This window comes from Stegostoma tigrinum, chromosome 22 (genome assembly GCF_030684315.1).
Source record: "Stegostoma tigrinum isolate sSteTig4 chromosome 22, sSteTig4.hap1, whole genome shotgun sequence".
NCBI lineage: Eukaryota > Metazoa > Chordata > Chondrichthyes > Orectolobiformes > Stegostomatidae > Stegostoma > Stegostoma tigrinum.
Genome location: NC_081375.1, coordinates 11,821,132 through 11,833,680, shown reverse-complemented (window position 1 = coordinate 11,833,680; position 12,549 = coordinate 11,821,132).

Here is a 12,549-nt window from a genome sequence, read left to right as displayed (position 1 = left end):
TACCTGGTCTGGCCCACATGTGACTCCAGACCCACAGCAATGTAGTTGACTCTTAGCTGCCCCCTGGGCAATTAGGGATGGGGCAATAAATGCCGCCTGGCAGCGATGCCCTCATCGAGTGAATGAATGTTTCAGAAGTATCAACTGAAAGAAAGTAACAGGGTTAATGCCTAAAGCATTCCACACAAGTTTCAAGACAGTTGAAAATTGTACCAAATACAGAAGAATTTTTCTTAAACTTTGCACAAAAGCTAAAGTGAAATAAATATGATATGGTATCATTGTAGCGAACCAAAAGTTACATTACAACAATGTGTTATTTAACCGTTCAGTCTAATTTTGCATTGTTTTACCAGTGTTTTACTTTTTATTTTTCTCCTTTTATTTATACTGTGGGAAGGGGAGGGATAGGGGATTCTGCAGATATTCACAAAATATTATAGGTTCCTTTACTAAGAAAGGGTTGAAGCCATGAAGCTGGAATGAGCTGTGGGCGAGTTGATTTCTGGGGGTCAGCTGAACGATACTGTGCAAGATCCAAGCTCATGGGTATTCCACAGGATCTTCCCAGTTTTATTTTAATTGCCTTCCCTCCAGCTCTGAGCGTGCTACCAGAACACATTTCAACGATGTTCTTTGGATGGCCTGAACTCAATGTGATCAGCAACCAAGTAATTCCTAGCAGCCTTGACAACACACACTGCCTTATTTTGTTACATGTTGACGAACCCGGTGACCTCATTACTGCAAGGGGTGCTTTCAAAGACTGTCCATCCCCCTCACCTCTTGGCTGACCCCACTGCAGACTGTAGACTGCAAGTAACTTGTAGACTGTAGGACTCTGAGGAGGAAACTCCACAGATCATTAAAGAATAATATTTGGGACACGTCCAAGAATAGATATTAATTCGGGAAATCTTCGCAAAGATGTTTCTGTCATGTGATGCAATAGCTGCTCGGCTGAGATAGTTGGAGTTAGGACATAGGCCCAGGGGTAGGCCTGTTCACCCAGTGAAATGTCAAACAGATCACTTACCTCAACACCATTAATCCACACAATCCGTAAAGCTGGAATCGATTGATTACTTCCTCGAACATGCTGAATCGTGAAAGGTCCACAGCTCTCCACAGTCAAAAATTTACAAAGAATCGCTGTTAACAAAGTGAGGAAATTTGTCCTATCTCAGGCCTTGGTGGCATTGTCCCTTATTCTGAGCCTGTGCCCTAGGTCTGGACTCACTAGCGTGGGGAACCGTTCTCTTCCCAACCTAACGTGTTGATTGCACTGAGAATTTTATAAGCTCCATTGAGATCGCCTCTCAGCATTCAAACCTCAAGGTTCCTCAATGTCTCCTCGTAAGACAAGCCTGTCATCCTGGCTGAGCATCTGTCACATTCCCTCTCTCTCAAAGTGTATCCTTCGATGTGGAAGCTGGTGAGTCAGGGAGCAGGCAGCTCACCCATTTTATGTTAACAGTCAGTATGGGGAAAGGTTAACAGATATTTCATCATGTTGTTGGAAACTGGAACGCTTTATCTCAGTGAGACATTAAGGCAGAGATGGCTGCATTTTTTTTGAGGGGAATCTGGGTTACTATTCCAATCAGAGGAATGTGCTGGGGCTTTATGGTAAGAGACGAGCGCTGGGATAGTTTTGGTCTCTCTTTCTATCTATCTTGGAGATAAAAAGGAAAGTGCATGTCAATTTATTCTGGGAAACCTCACAGTCAGTTACACGCAATGGGCTGTGTGTTAGCAACAAAAAGTAGCCCATATTCCACACAGCGTTATTGAAAGTGGGGTGGGGATTTATCACAGCATATTTTATAATGCAGACTGATCTCAGGATCTTAGCGAACTGAGCCTCTAATGAAATGCTTTGTCTGAAAGTGCCGTGGACACTTTCAAAACGTCATTTGATGCAAAATTCTTTATTCTTTCAATGGACACATGCCTTGTTGGCTGGGTCAGCATTCTCCCCCCACTCCCCGTCCCTAACTGCCCCTTAAAGTGAATGACATACTCAGCCATTTCAGAGGGCAGTCAGTAATTAACTTCATTGGACTTGGGATTACGTGGTAAGGTAAGGATGGCAGATTTCCTTCGGTGATGGTGATCCATTAGTGGTAACCACTTACTGAGACTGGCTTTCACTTCCAGATGGTTGATATAAAAATGTTAAATTCCACCGGCCACGACATCCCCATGCATGAGGTGGGCTCATTCTACATCACTAGCAACATTACCATTGTATCACCAGTAGGTGCAGTATTGACAGAATGATAAAGAAAGATTGGGAGCTGCTACTCCATGGCTTTTCCATCTCAAACAGCTAATGCTGGCACATCGATCCAAATGTCTTCCCTCTGTTCTGTGAAGCTTCTTCACACAGACACTGATGGATGTGTGGAATGCACTGCTGGCAGTGGTAGTGGGGTCACTTACTTTAAAGACTTTTAAGCGACTCTTGGATAGGCACATGGAGGATTGTAAAATGTAGGGTATGCAGTGTAGATTGATCTTGGTAGGATAATGTGTCGGCACAATATTGTGGGCCGAAAGGCCTGTACTGTTCTATGTTCTATGACACACTGCCTCATTGTATACTCTCTTCCCTGCCTGAATTCTAATCTGAAAGTGGACTCCGATCTTTCCTAATGCATCCTCAATCAATAAAGGCTTTGTTTTCTGAAGAAGGGTCCAGACCCGAAACATCAGCTTTCCTGCTCCCCGATGCTGCCTGGCCTGCTGTGTTCCTCCAGCTCCACGCTGTGTTATCTCTGATTCCAGCGTCAGCAGTTCTTACAGTCTCAAAGAAAACACTCACCAGACCTGGAATGTTAACTCTTGTGTTTTTTTCCCTTCACAGATGCTGTCAGACCTGCTGGGCTTTTCCGGCAACTTCTGTTTTTGTTCCTGAAAACACTGACGTTTCTCCCTCTGAATCCTGAACTTGGACTTTTCCATTGTGGCTCTGAGAACTCTTACCCTGGTTTGAAATGTCGCTGGGTTCAAGCATGGTCGTGACACCACAGACATAACTAACATTGGCCGCACGATATAATGTGAAGAGGACAGTGTTAAACTTCAAAACGACCATTGACACATTGGTGGAATGGGCAGACAGATGGCGGATGAAGTTCAATGCAGAGAAGTATGAGGTGATGCATTTTGGTACAAGAAGCATGAGAGTTGGTGTCAAATAAAGGGTAGCCTTCCAAAAAGGATGCAGGAGCAGTAAGACATTGATGCATATGTGCATGTGTCATTAAAGATGACCCTGTGTTTCCAGCTGCCTGCCACTCAACGCACCACTCTGCTCCCTGGCCAACATCTCTGTCTCTGGCTTGCTGCAGTGCTCCAGCGAAGCTCAATTCAAGCTGAATGAGCAACACCTCATTTGCCACTTAGGGACACTGTAGCCCTCCGTGTTCAATATTGGTTTCAATAATTCTAGGGCTTGAGCATCTTTCCCTGTGTTCTCCCACCAATCCCAAACTCCACGCCTTGCCATCTTTAATAACAAACAAAAATGGAAATTGCTGGAGAAATTCAGCAGGTCTGGCAGTATCTGTGGAGAGAGAGCAGAGTCAACTCCTTTGCCACCTCCGCCCCATAAATTCCAGCTGTCCTAGCTACAATCAGTTCTGAAGAAGGGTCACTGGACCCAAAATATTGACGCTGCTATCTCTCCAAAGATGCTGCCAGACCTGCTGAGTTTTTCCAGCAATTCCTGTTTCTGTTTACCGTTAAAGTTGGCAGGATGGATAGATGAAGCTGTTAATGAAACTCATAGTATTCTAGACTTTACTAATAGGGACACAGAGTTCAAGAGCAGGGAAGTAATGATGAACATATATAGGATACTACTAGGACCTCAGCTGGACTATTGTGTACAGTTCTGGACCCCATGCTCTAGGAAGAATGTTAAGACCATAAGACATAGGAGCAGACATAAGACCATTCGGCCTATCGAGTCTGCTCTGCCATTCAAACATGGCTGATAAGTTCCTCAACCCCATTCTCCCACTTTCTCCCTGGAACCCTTGATCCCCTTGATAATCAAGAACCTATCTATCTCAGTCTTAACTGTACTCAATGACCTGGACTCCGCAGCCTTCTATGGTAGTGAATTCCATGGATTCACCACTCTCTGGCTGAAGACATTTCTCCTTATCTCCTTTCTAAAAGGTCTTCTCTTTACTCTATGGCTGTGCCCTCAGGTCCTAGTCTCTCCTACCAATGGAAGCATCTTCCCAACGTCCACTCTTCCAGGCCACATTTTCAGACAAGGTTTACAAGAATGATTCCAGAGATGAGAAATGTAGTTATGAGGATAGATTGGGGGGGAATTGTGACTGTTTACCATGAAGAGGAGAAGGATGGGAGGAGATTGATGCAAGTTTTGAAAACCACAAGATGTTTGGACAGAGGGGAGTGGGAGAAAATGGACCTGGAACCAGGGCAAAGACTCAAAGTGTTTTGTAGAAGGACCAAATGTGAGGTGAGAAATATCTTTTCTAAGCTGCAATTAGATTAGGTCTGGAATGCACTGCCTGGAAATGTGGTGGATGGAGGTTCAATTGATGTATTGGGTGATTACTTAAATAGAAAGAATGTGCAGCATTAGTGGGGAAATGTAAGAGTTAGGCATTAAGTTAAAATGGTCAAACAGCCAGTGTGGATATGATGGGTTGAATGGCCTCTTTTGGCACTGGAACAATTCTGTGCCTGATGAGAATTTTCAGAAGAGCAGGATAGCCGGATGGAGTCAATTTATATTTACACACCTGTTTCCTGGACAGAAATTTCATCAATTTATTGTGACTTTGGAAATTTAGCAGTCTTACTGAGACTTCGGGAATATCACCAATGCACTGGGATTATGTGAATATCCTCAGTCTTTGGGATTATGGAAATATCCTAATCTTACAGGACAATAATCAGTCCTTTCGGGATAATAGTAATTTGAAGCAGCTAAGTTCAAAGCTGTTGAAAATTTTCATTTTATCAAAAAATATATGAATACTATTACAGTCAAAGAGTTATAAAGTAATACAGCATGGAAACAGATCCTTTGGTCCAACCAGTCTATGCTGAACATAATCCCAAACCAAACTAGTTGCACCAGCCCAGCTCCTGGCCCATATCCAAAACTTTCCTATTTCATGTACTTATCTGAGTGTCTATTAAATGTTGTAACTGTGCTCGCATTCCACCACTTCCTCAAGAAGTTCATTCCACACATAAACCACCCTCTGTGTAAAACAATTTACCCCTCATGGTTTTTTAAATCTCCTCCTCTCTCTTTAAATATATACCCCTGGTCTTGAAATCCCCCATTTTAGGGAAATGACATGTACCATTAATCCAATCTATGCTCTTCAGTGATTCTATAAATCTCTACAAGGTCAATTCTCAACCTCCTACGGGCCAGTGAGAAAAGGCCCTAGCTTATCCAGAGATAGTAGGAACTACTGATGCTGGAGTCTGAGATAACAAATTGTAGAGCTGGATGAATACAGCAGGCTAGGCAGCATCAGAGGTGCAGGAAAGCTGATGTTTCGGGTCTGGACTCTTCTTCAGAAATGGGGGAGGGGACAGGGACTCAAGTAAATAAGAAGAGGGGGAGGCAATGATGGAAGGTGGATAGAGGAGCAGATAGGTGGAGAAGTCAAGGAGGCAGGGATGGAGCCAGTAAAGGGGAGTGTAGGTAGGGAGTTGGTCAGTTGGGAGAGAGGGATGGATAGGTGGGAGGGAAGACAGACAGGTCAAGGAGGCTTATCCAGCCTTTTTTTGTAACTCAAACCATCTACCACTGGAAAAACTGGACACTGTACTCCAGAAGAGGCCTCACCAATGCCCTGTACAACCACAACAATGCTTATACTCAAAGAACTGAGGAATGAAGGCAAACATGCTAAGCATTTCTTTAACCACTTTTCTCTGTGTATGCAAACTTCAAAGAATTATATACCTGGACCCCCATGTTCCTCTGTTCTATAACACTACCCAATGCCCTACCATTAACTGTATAAGTCTTGCCCCTTTTGTTGTATCAATATGCAATACCTTGCGACACTTATCCAAATTGAACACCATCTGCCATTTGTCAGCCCGTTGATCCATTTGATCAAGAGCCCTTTGCAATCTTAGAAAACCTTCTTCACTGTCTACTGTGCCACCAATTTTGGCATCATCCACAAACTTACTACCTATGCCTTCTTTCTGAGTGGAGATGGAATATAGGGTCAAGGCAGGAAAGTGGAGTTGAAAGTGAGGATTATCAGGTCGGCCATGATCCCACTGAATGGCAGATCAGACTTGATGGGCCAAATGGCCTACTTATGCTCCTACTTCTTATGGTCTAACCTTTTATTCCAGTTTGGCCCAGATCCAACCTTACCAACATTTAACATTCCTTTTCCAAAGTCAGCCTAAACTGTAAATGATACAGCAAACGCTGTCCCCTAAATGTTCTCCACGAGAAGCAAGACCTTACAGATGGCAGAAAAAATTCTGAAAACACAAATAAACAGATCTAGATAAATATTTAATTCATCATATCTTCAAAACAAACAGAGACACAACAGAGCTTCACGCTTAAAATTGAAGGCTGAAACATTTAATGGGGGATAAAAGCCTTTGTAAGTATCCCTCCAGGAGGTAGCTAGGGATGTGCTTAAATCAGTTCAACATCACAACATAGTCTCAACCAACTTAAATCTCTTGGTAGATATTTTTCTAACTAACTTGTTCAGAGATGTTATGATACATCTCTGGAGAAGGTGAGACTCGAACCTAGGACTCCTGTCTCAGAGAAAGACTCGTATTAAAGGCAGTCCGGGAGAAGTTCACTCAGCTGATAATAGGTATGGAAGAGAGGTTGGGTTGATTGAATCTGTGATCGTTGGATTATCGAAGACAGAAAGGCAGTCTCACTGAAACATGCAGAACTCCTAAGAGATTTGATAGGGTAGTTTTTTTTCTCCATTTACTCATTCATGGGATGAGGGTGTCACTGACCAGGCAGCATTTATTGCCCATCCCTAATTGCCCAGAGGGCAGCTAAGAGTAAACCACATTGCTATGGGTCTGGAGTCACATGTAGGCCAGACCAGGTAAGGATGGCAGTTTCCTTCCCTAAAGGACATTAGTGAACCAAATGGGTTTTTCCTGACAACTGATTCACGGTCATCAGTAGATTCCTAATTCTGTATTTCTATTGGAGCCAAACTCCACCATTTGCCATTACAGGATTTGAACCCAAGTCCCCAGAACATTCCCTGGGTCTCTGGGTTAATAGTCCAGTGATAATACCACTAACCCATCACCTCCCCTTTATCAAGAGCTTCTTTGTGGGAGATTCTAGGACCGGAGCCCATAATCTCAGAGTAAGGGGTTGCACATTTAAAATAGAGATGAGAAAGAATTTCTTCTTTCAGTGGAATTCTCTGCTGCAAGAGGGCTGGAAGCTGGGTCATTGAGTACGTTCACAGTTGAGATAGATTTTTATACAGTGAGGGTGTCAAGGGTTACATGGAAAAGGCCGGAAAGTGGAGTGGAGGATTATCCACTTAGCCAGGATCTCACCGAATGGCCCACTCCTGCTCCTACACATCAGATCCGAGTGTGTTTGTTCAAAACTGCAGATTATAAACCTCTCACAGGTTTCCTGATCTGACACTGTTGTTGAGATAATACTGACCAGATGCTGACTAATAGCAGGTCCAGAATATCATGGGGATTCTGATTGGGAAGCCACATTCCATCACAGCGCATCGCTGTGTTCCTGCATATGAACCTGTCGCCAGTTCCACATCTAGGAAAGAGAGCAGTTGGTACTCATATTGTTGACAGTCAATGCACCGTCTGCAGGGTCCTATAAGAAGTTATGATACATTTGATCCTCTGTACCTTAGGGATAATAAATATGGAGTAATATTGGCTGATTGCTGTCCACAGCATCTAACACTTTCCAAAAGAGCTGATCTACCATGATGTTGCTCATTGGAAGGCCTGGAGTCTCAACCATAAATGTGGTTGCTGGTCCAGCTTCTGCTTTTAGCCACAGCTTGTACCTGTTCCATGGACTGGAACAATTCGTCCTGAGGTCAAATAAATGCTAAGCACAGGCTGTTGCAAATGTCTTCTTATCTAGGCAGCTCTCTCACCTTTGGAGACATTGGGATTTATCAAGTTCAGATGAAAAATGCTCACAGCATCAAGGCTTGATACAGCAAAGAGGGAGGTCATCTAACCAATATTGCCTGTACTGGCTCTATTAGAACCATCCAGTTTATCCCATTTTCCTGTCGTTTCCCATAGCCCTGTGGTACCTATCATCCTTCATTCTGGAATTTTTGTTGAGGATTAGGTGGTTAGCACAGCAGCCTCACAGTGCCAGGAACCTGGGTTCGATTCCACCCTCAGGCGACTGTCTGTGTGGAGTATGCACATTCTCCCTGTGTCTGTGTGACTTTCCTCTGGGTGCTCCCTTTTCCTCCCACTGTCCAAAGATGTGCAGGTTAGGTGGATGGGCCATGGGAAATGCAGGGTTACAGTGACAGGGTAGTGGAGTGGGTCTGAGTGGCATGCTCTTTGGAGGGTTGGTGTAGCCTTGATGGGCCGAATGGCCTCATTCTGCACTGTTAGGGATTCTAACACTGTGCAAATGTCAGGTATTCTTTCTTCAAAACATGTTCCCTTCAGCAGTTCACATGCAAGAAAATCCTTTTGAAATCACAGATCATTAATACAGAAAACGTGCAATTGATGAAAAATGAAACCTCCCAGACTGCAAGCATGATTAAATACTAGAAAATCTGATTTAGTATGTATGTGAGAGATCTGCACCAGGGTGGCATTGAAACTGGCCAGGGAGAACTCTCCTGCCTTTCTTGCTAATACCTGCAGAGTCTGATGTCGCATTGAAGACCCTGCACCTCTGAGAGGGCTGCACACCCTCAACAATTACACCAGGATTGGCAGGCCAGAATTTGCGGTTACGTTTCTGGTGTGAGCCCAGCACCTTCTCAGTCTGCAAGGCACAGCCCGGGGGGTGATAGTAGGCGAACATAGCAACAGGGACCAAGTGGTGGCTACAGCAACACAAAGGAAGCTCTGTTCAAGCAAAGTCAGCATAGTCCCAGAGGACCCACAGGGCTGCTCTGTCATTACAGAGAGATGACTGGTGGTCATTAAACCTGGGGGTCACCATGCCTCAGGCTGGGCGGGGGGAGCTTGAGAAGGAGGGTCTCTTTTAGTAACTTTCATGGAATTGAGCCCACTCTGTTAGCTGTTACCAGCTGTCCACCCAACTGAGCTAATCGACTGATTACTAACTAATGGTCGCAATGCTGGGCTAACACTGGTCAGTCCTCACCTGGAGTTCTATGTAGATCTGGGCACCTTACCTTAGGAAGAATATAATGGCCTTGGGGGAGTACATCATATATATCTGAGCCTCAGGGATGAGGTTATGTGGCGAGATTATACAAATAGGGCCTTTCTTCTCTGGAACTGAGAAGTTTAAAGAATGATCTGAAATCTTCAAGATCTTAACAAGAAAGAGTAGATAAGGACAAGCCATTTCCACTGGTTGGGAATCCCAGGACTAGGGTCAGGATCAGATCAAAAAATTAGGGCCAGATCATTCAGGTGAGATAAAAACTGAAAGAACTGCTGATGCTGTAAATCAAACCGAGATTGCTGGAAAAACTCAGCAGGTCTGGCAGCATCTGTCAGAGTTAATATTTCTGGTGGAGCGACCCTTCCTCAGAACTGGTTGACTCTGATTTTGATCGACAGATGCTGAGCTTTTCCAAACAATCTCAATTTTTGTTCCTTCGGGAGAGATGTTAGGAAGCACTTCTACGCACAAAAGGTGGGAGAGGTTTGGAATGCTCTTCCACAAACAGCAGTGGATGCTGGGTCAGCTGCTAATTTTAAACGTGAGACGGAGAAATTTAGTTAAGCAAAAATATTAAGGGATGGGGGCCAAAGGCAGGTATATAGAGTCAGGTCACAGCTCAGCAAGGTATCATTGATAGGCAGAAGAGGCTCGATGGGATGAATGGCCTACACTGCTCCTGTGAGGGGGTCATAGGGGTATCACCCCCACTGCCTCAACCCTGTGTATGGACTGCACTCCCTGTTGAACCATTGAATAGCTTTTGCTTAAGCAGACTGCACCCAGCAATGCCCCAATTGCACAAAGTTCAGACTGGCCAGTGTTCTTCAATCCCCCCACCAGGCCCCTCTCTTTGTTGAACTTTCAATCTCATCGGTGAATGTTTACCATGAAATCTCTGTTTACGAATAGAAGGTGCTGAGTGAGCATAAACGCAAGTAGCACTCCCCCACCATAGACCCCGAGGGCCCCCAGGAACAAATCCATAGTGGGGGGTGATATAAACAGAATAGATCCCCGGCTGAGCAGCCTAACAGCCAGGATCCAGCCTCAGTCCGTTACACTCGGTGGGTTTTCCAAAGAGGAACAAATAGCGCTCGATCTGATCCTGTTCCTCTGACCCAGCCATGATTATCACACAGTCCACTATCCGTCACTGCCCTCAGAGATCGAGATAGCTCGGGGGGAAACCCAATCTTTATTTTCCAAGCCGTCCCTCCCCACTCCGAATCCACTCTTTTCATTCCCCAATAACCCCTTTGGCACTGATCATATCCATTGAACAGAAAAGGAAAGACCTGTGGATGCTGGAGATCTGAACTGAATAGAGGAAATGCTGGAGAAACTCTGCGCAGTCCCTGTAGCAACTGCAAAGGGTCTGAACAAAACCCATTCTGCACTGGAAATTTTACACCCCCTTCAACCCCTTTCTGTCTCTAGACAAAACCTGCAGATTTCCTCCAGCACTTTCTCTGTTTAGATCACATCCATTGGGCAGATGACATTGTGAAAGATTTGAGCTCTAACCCGGGGAGCAAAACTGAAAAATCAGAGTGATCTCCAATACAGGGTAGAGTGAGTATTAGTTACTGAGAGTGGTCTATATCCGATACAGGACACAGTGAGTATTAGTTACTGAGAGTGGTCTATATCCGATACAGGACACAGTGAGTATTAGTTACTGAGAGTGGTCTATATCCGATACAGGACACAGTGAGTATTAGTTACTGAGAGTGGTCTATATCCGATACAGGACACAGTGAGTATTAGTTACTGAGAGTGGTCTATCTCAGTAGAGGACTCTATGTGTGTTAGTTACTGGAAGTTGTCTATCTCAGTACAGGACACTGTGTGTATTAGCTACTGGGAGTGATCAATATCGATACCAGACTGAGGACGTGGGCAGGTGTCTGTCATAGGAAGTTTATGACTGGAAAATGATTTTTGTTGGGTAGTCAGGCAGACTCGATAAAAATTGAATTTTGGCCTTAAAACATGTGCTGAAAGCCTTGATCTGTCATTGTAAACATTCTTGGAATGTGGCAGAATTTGGTGGGAGATTGTCTCTAAAAAGGCATACGGAATGATTTACTTCCTAGATGAATAGAGAAAGAAAAAGTTTGTAAATCTTTATAAAATATCGGTTATTCACCAACTGGAGAATTGTATTGAGAACAAATATGAAGCTCTTTCTGACTCTGCAGAGGAGATCTAGGAGGAGAATGCTAGTCAGTCTTACAGTTCTATGAGGAGTATTAGAAAAACTGAGCTTGTTCTGTTTTGTACAGAGCCAGTTCAGGGAGGTTTCGATACAGAGGGCTCACCACATGATAGGTTTTGTTTGAATGAATATTAGAATATTATTTCCAGAGGTTTAACATGAGTTGAATTCCAGAGGAGAGTTGAGATTGACTGCCCTTGAAGTCAAGACAATATCAAACCAGGTAAGGGATCAAGGAGCCCTAGCAAAACTGGAATCAATAGGAATCAGGGAAAACTCCCCAGTAGTTGGAGATGGCCCATTCGGAGATGGTTATGACTGTTGGAGGTCAGACATATCAGCTCCAGGACATCGCTGCAGGAATTCCTTAGGGCAGATATTATGACACACCTCTGAAACAGGTGGGATTTGAACCAATGGCTCCTATCTCAGATGATAGGGACTCTATCACTGTCCCAGAAGAACACTCAACGTCCTCAAATGCAACCATCTTCAGCTGCTTCATCAATGACCTTCCCTCCTTCAGAAGGTCAGAAGTGGGATATTTGCCAATGATTGCCCAATGCTCAGCCCCATTTGCGGCTCCTCAGACACTGAAGCAGTCCATGTCCAAATGCAACAAGATCTGGACGATATCCATGTTTGGGCAGACAAGTGGCAAGTAACATTGATGCCATACAAATGCCAGGCTATGACCATGACTAATAAGAGACAAACTAACCATCACCCCATGACATTCAATGGTGTTACCATCGCTGAGACCCCCAGTATCAACATCCTGGAGATTACTTTTGACCAGAAATTCAACTGGACCCACCACATAAGCACAGTGGCTGAAAGAGCAGATCAGAAGTTAGGAATAGGAGAGCAAGTAACTCCCTTCCTGACTCCCCAAAGCCTGTCCACCATCTACAAG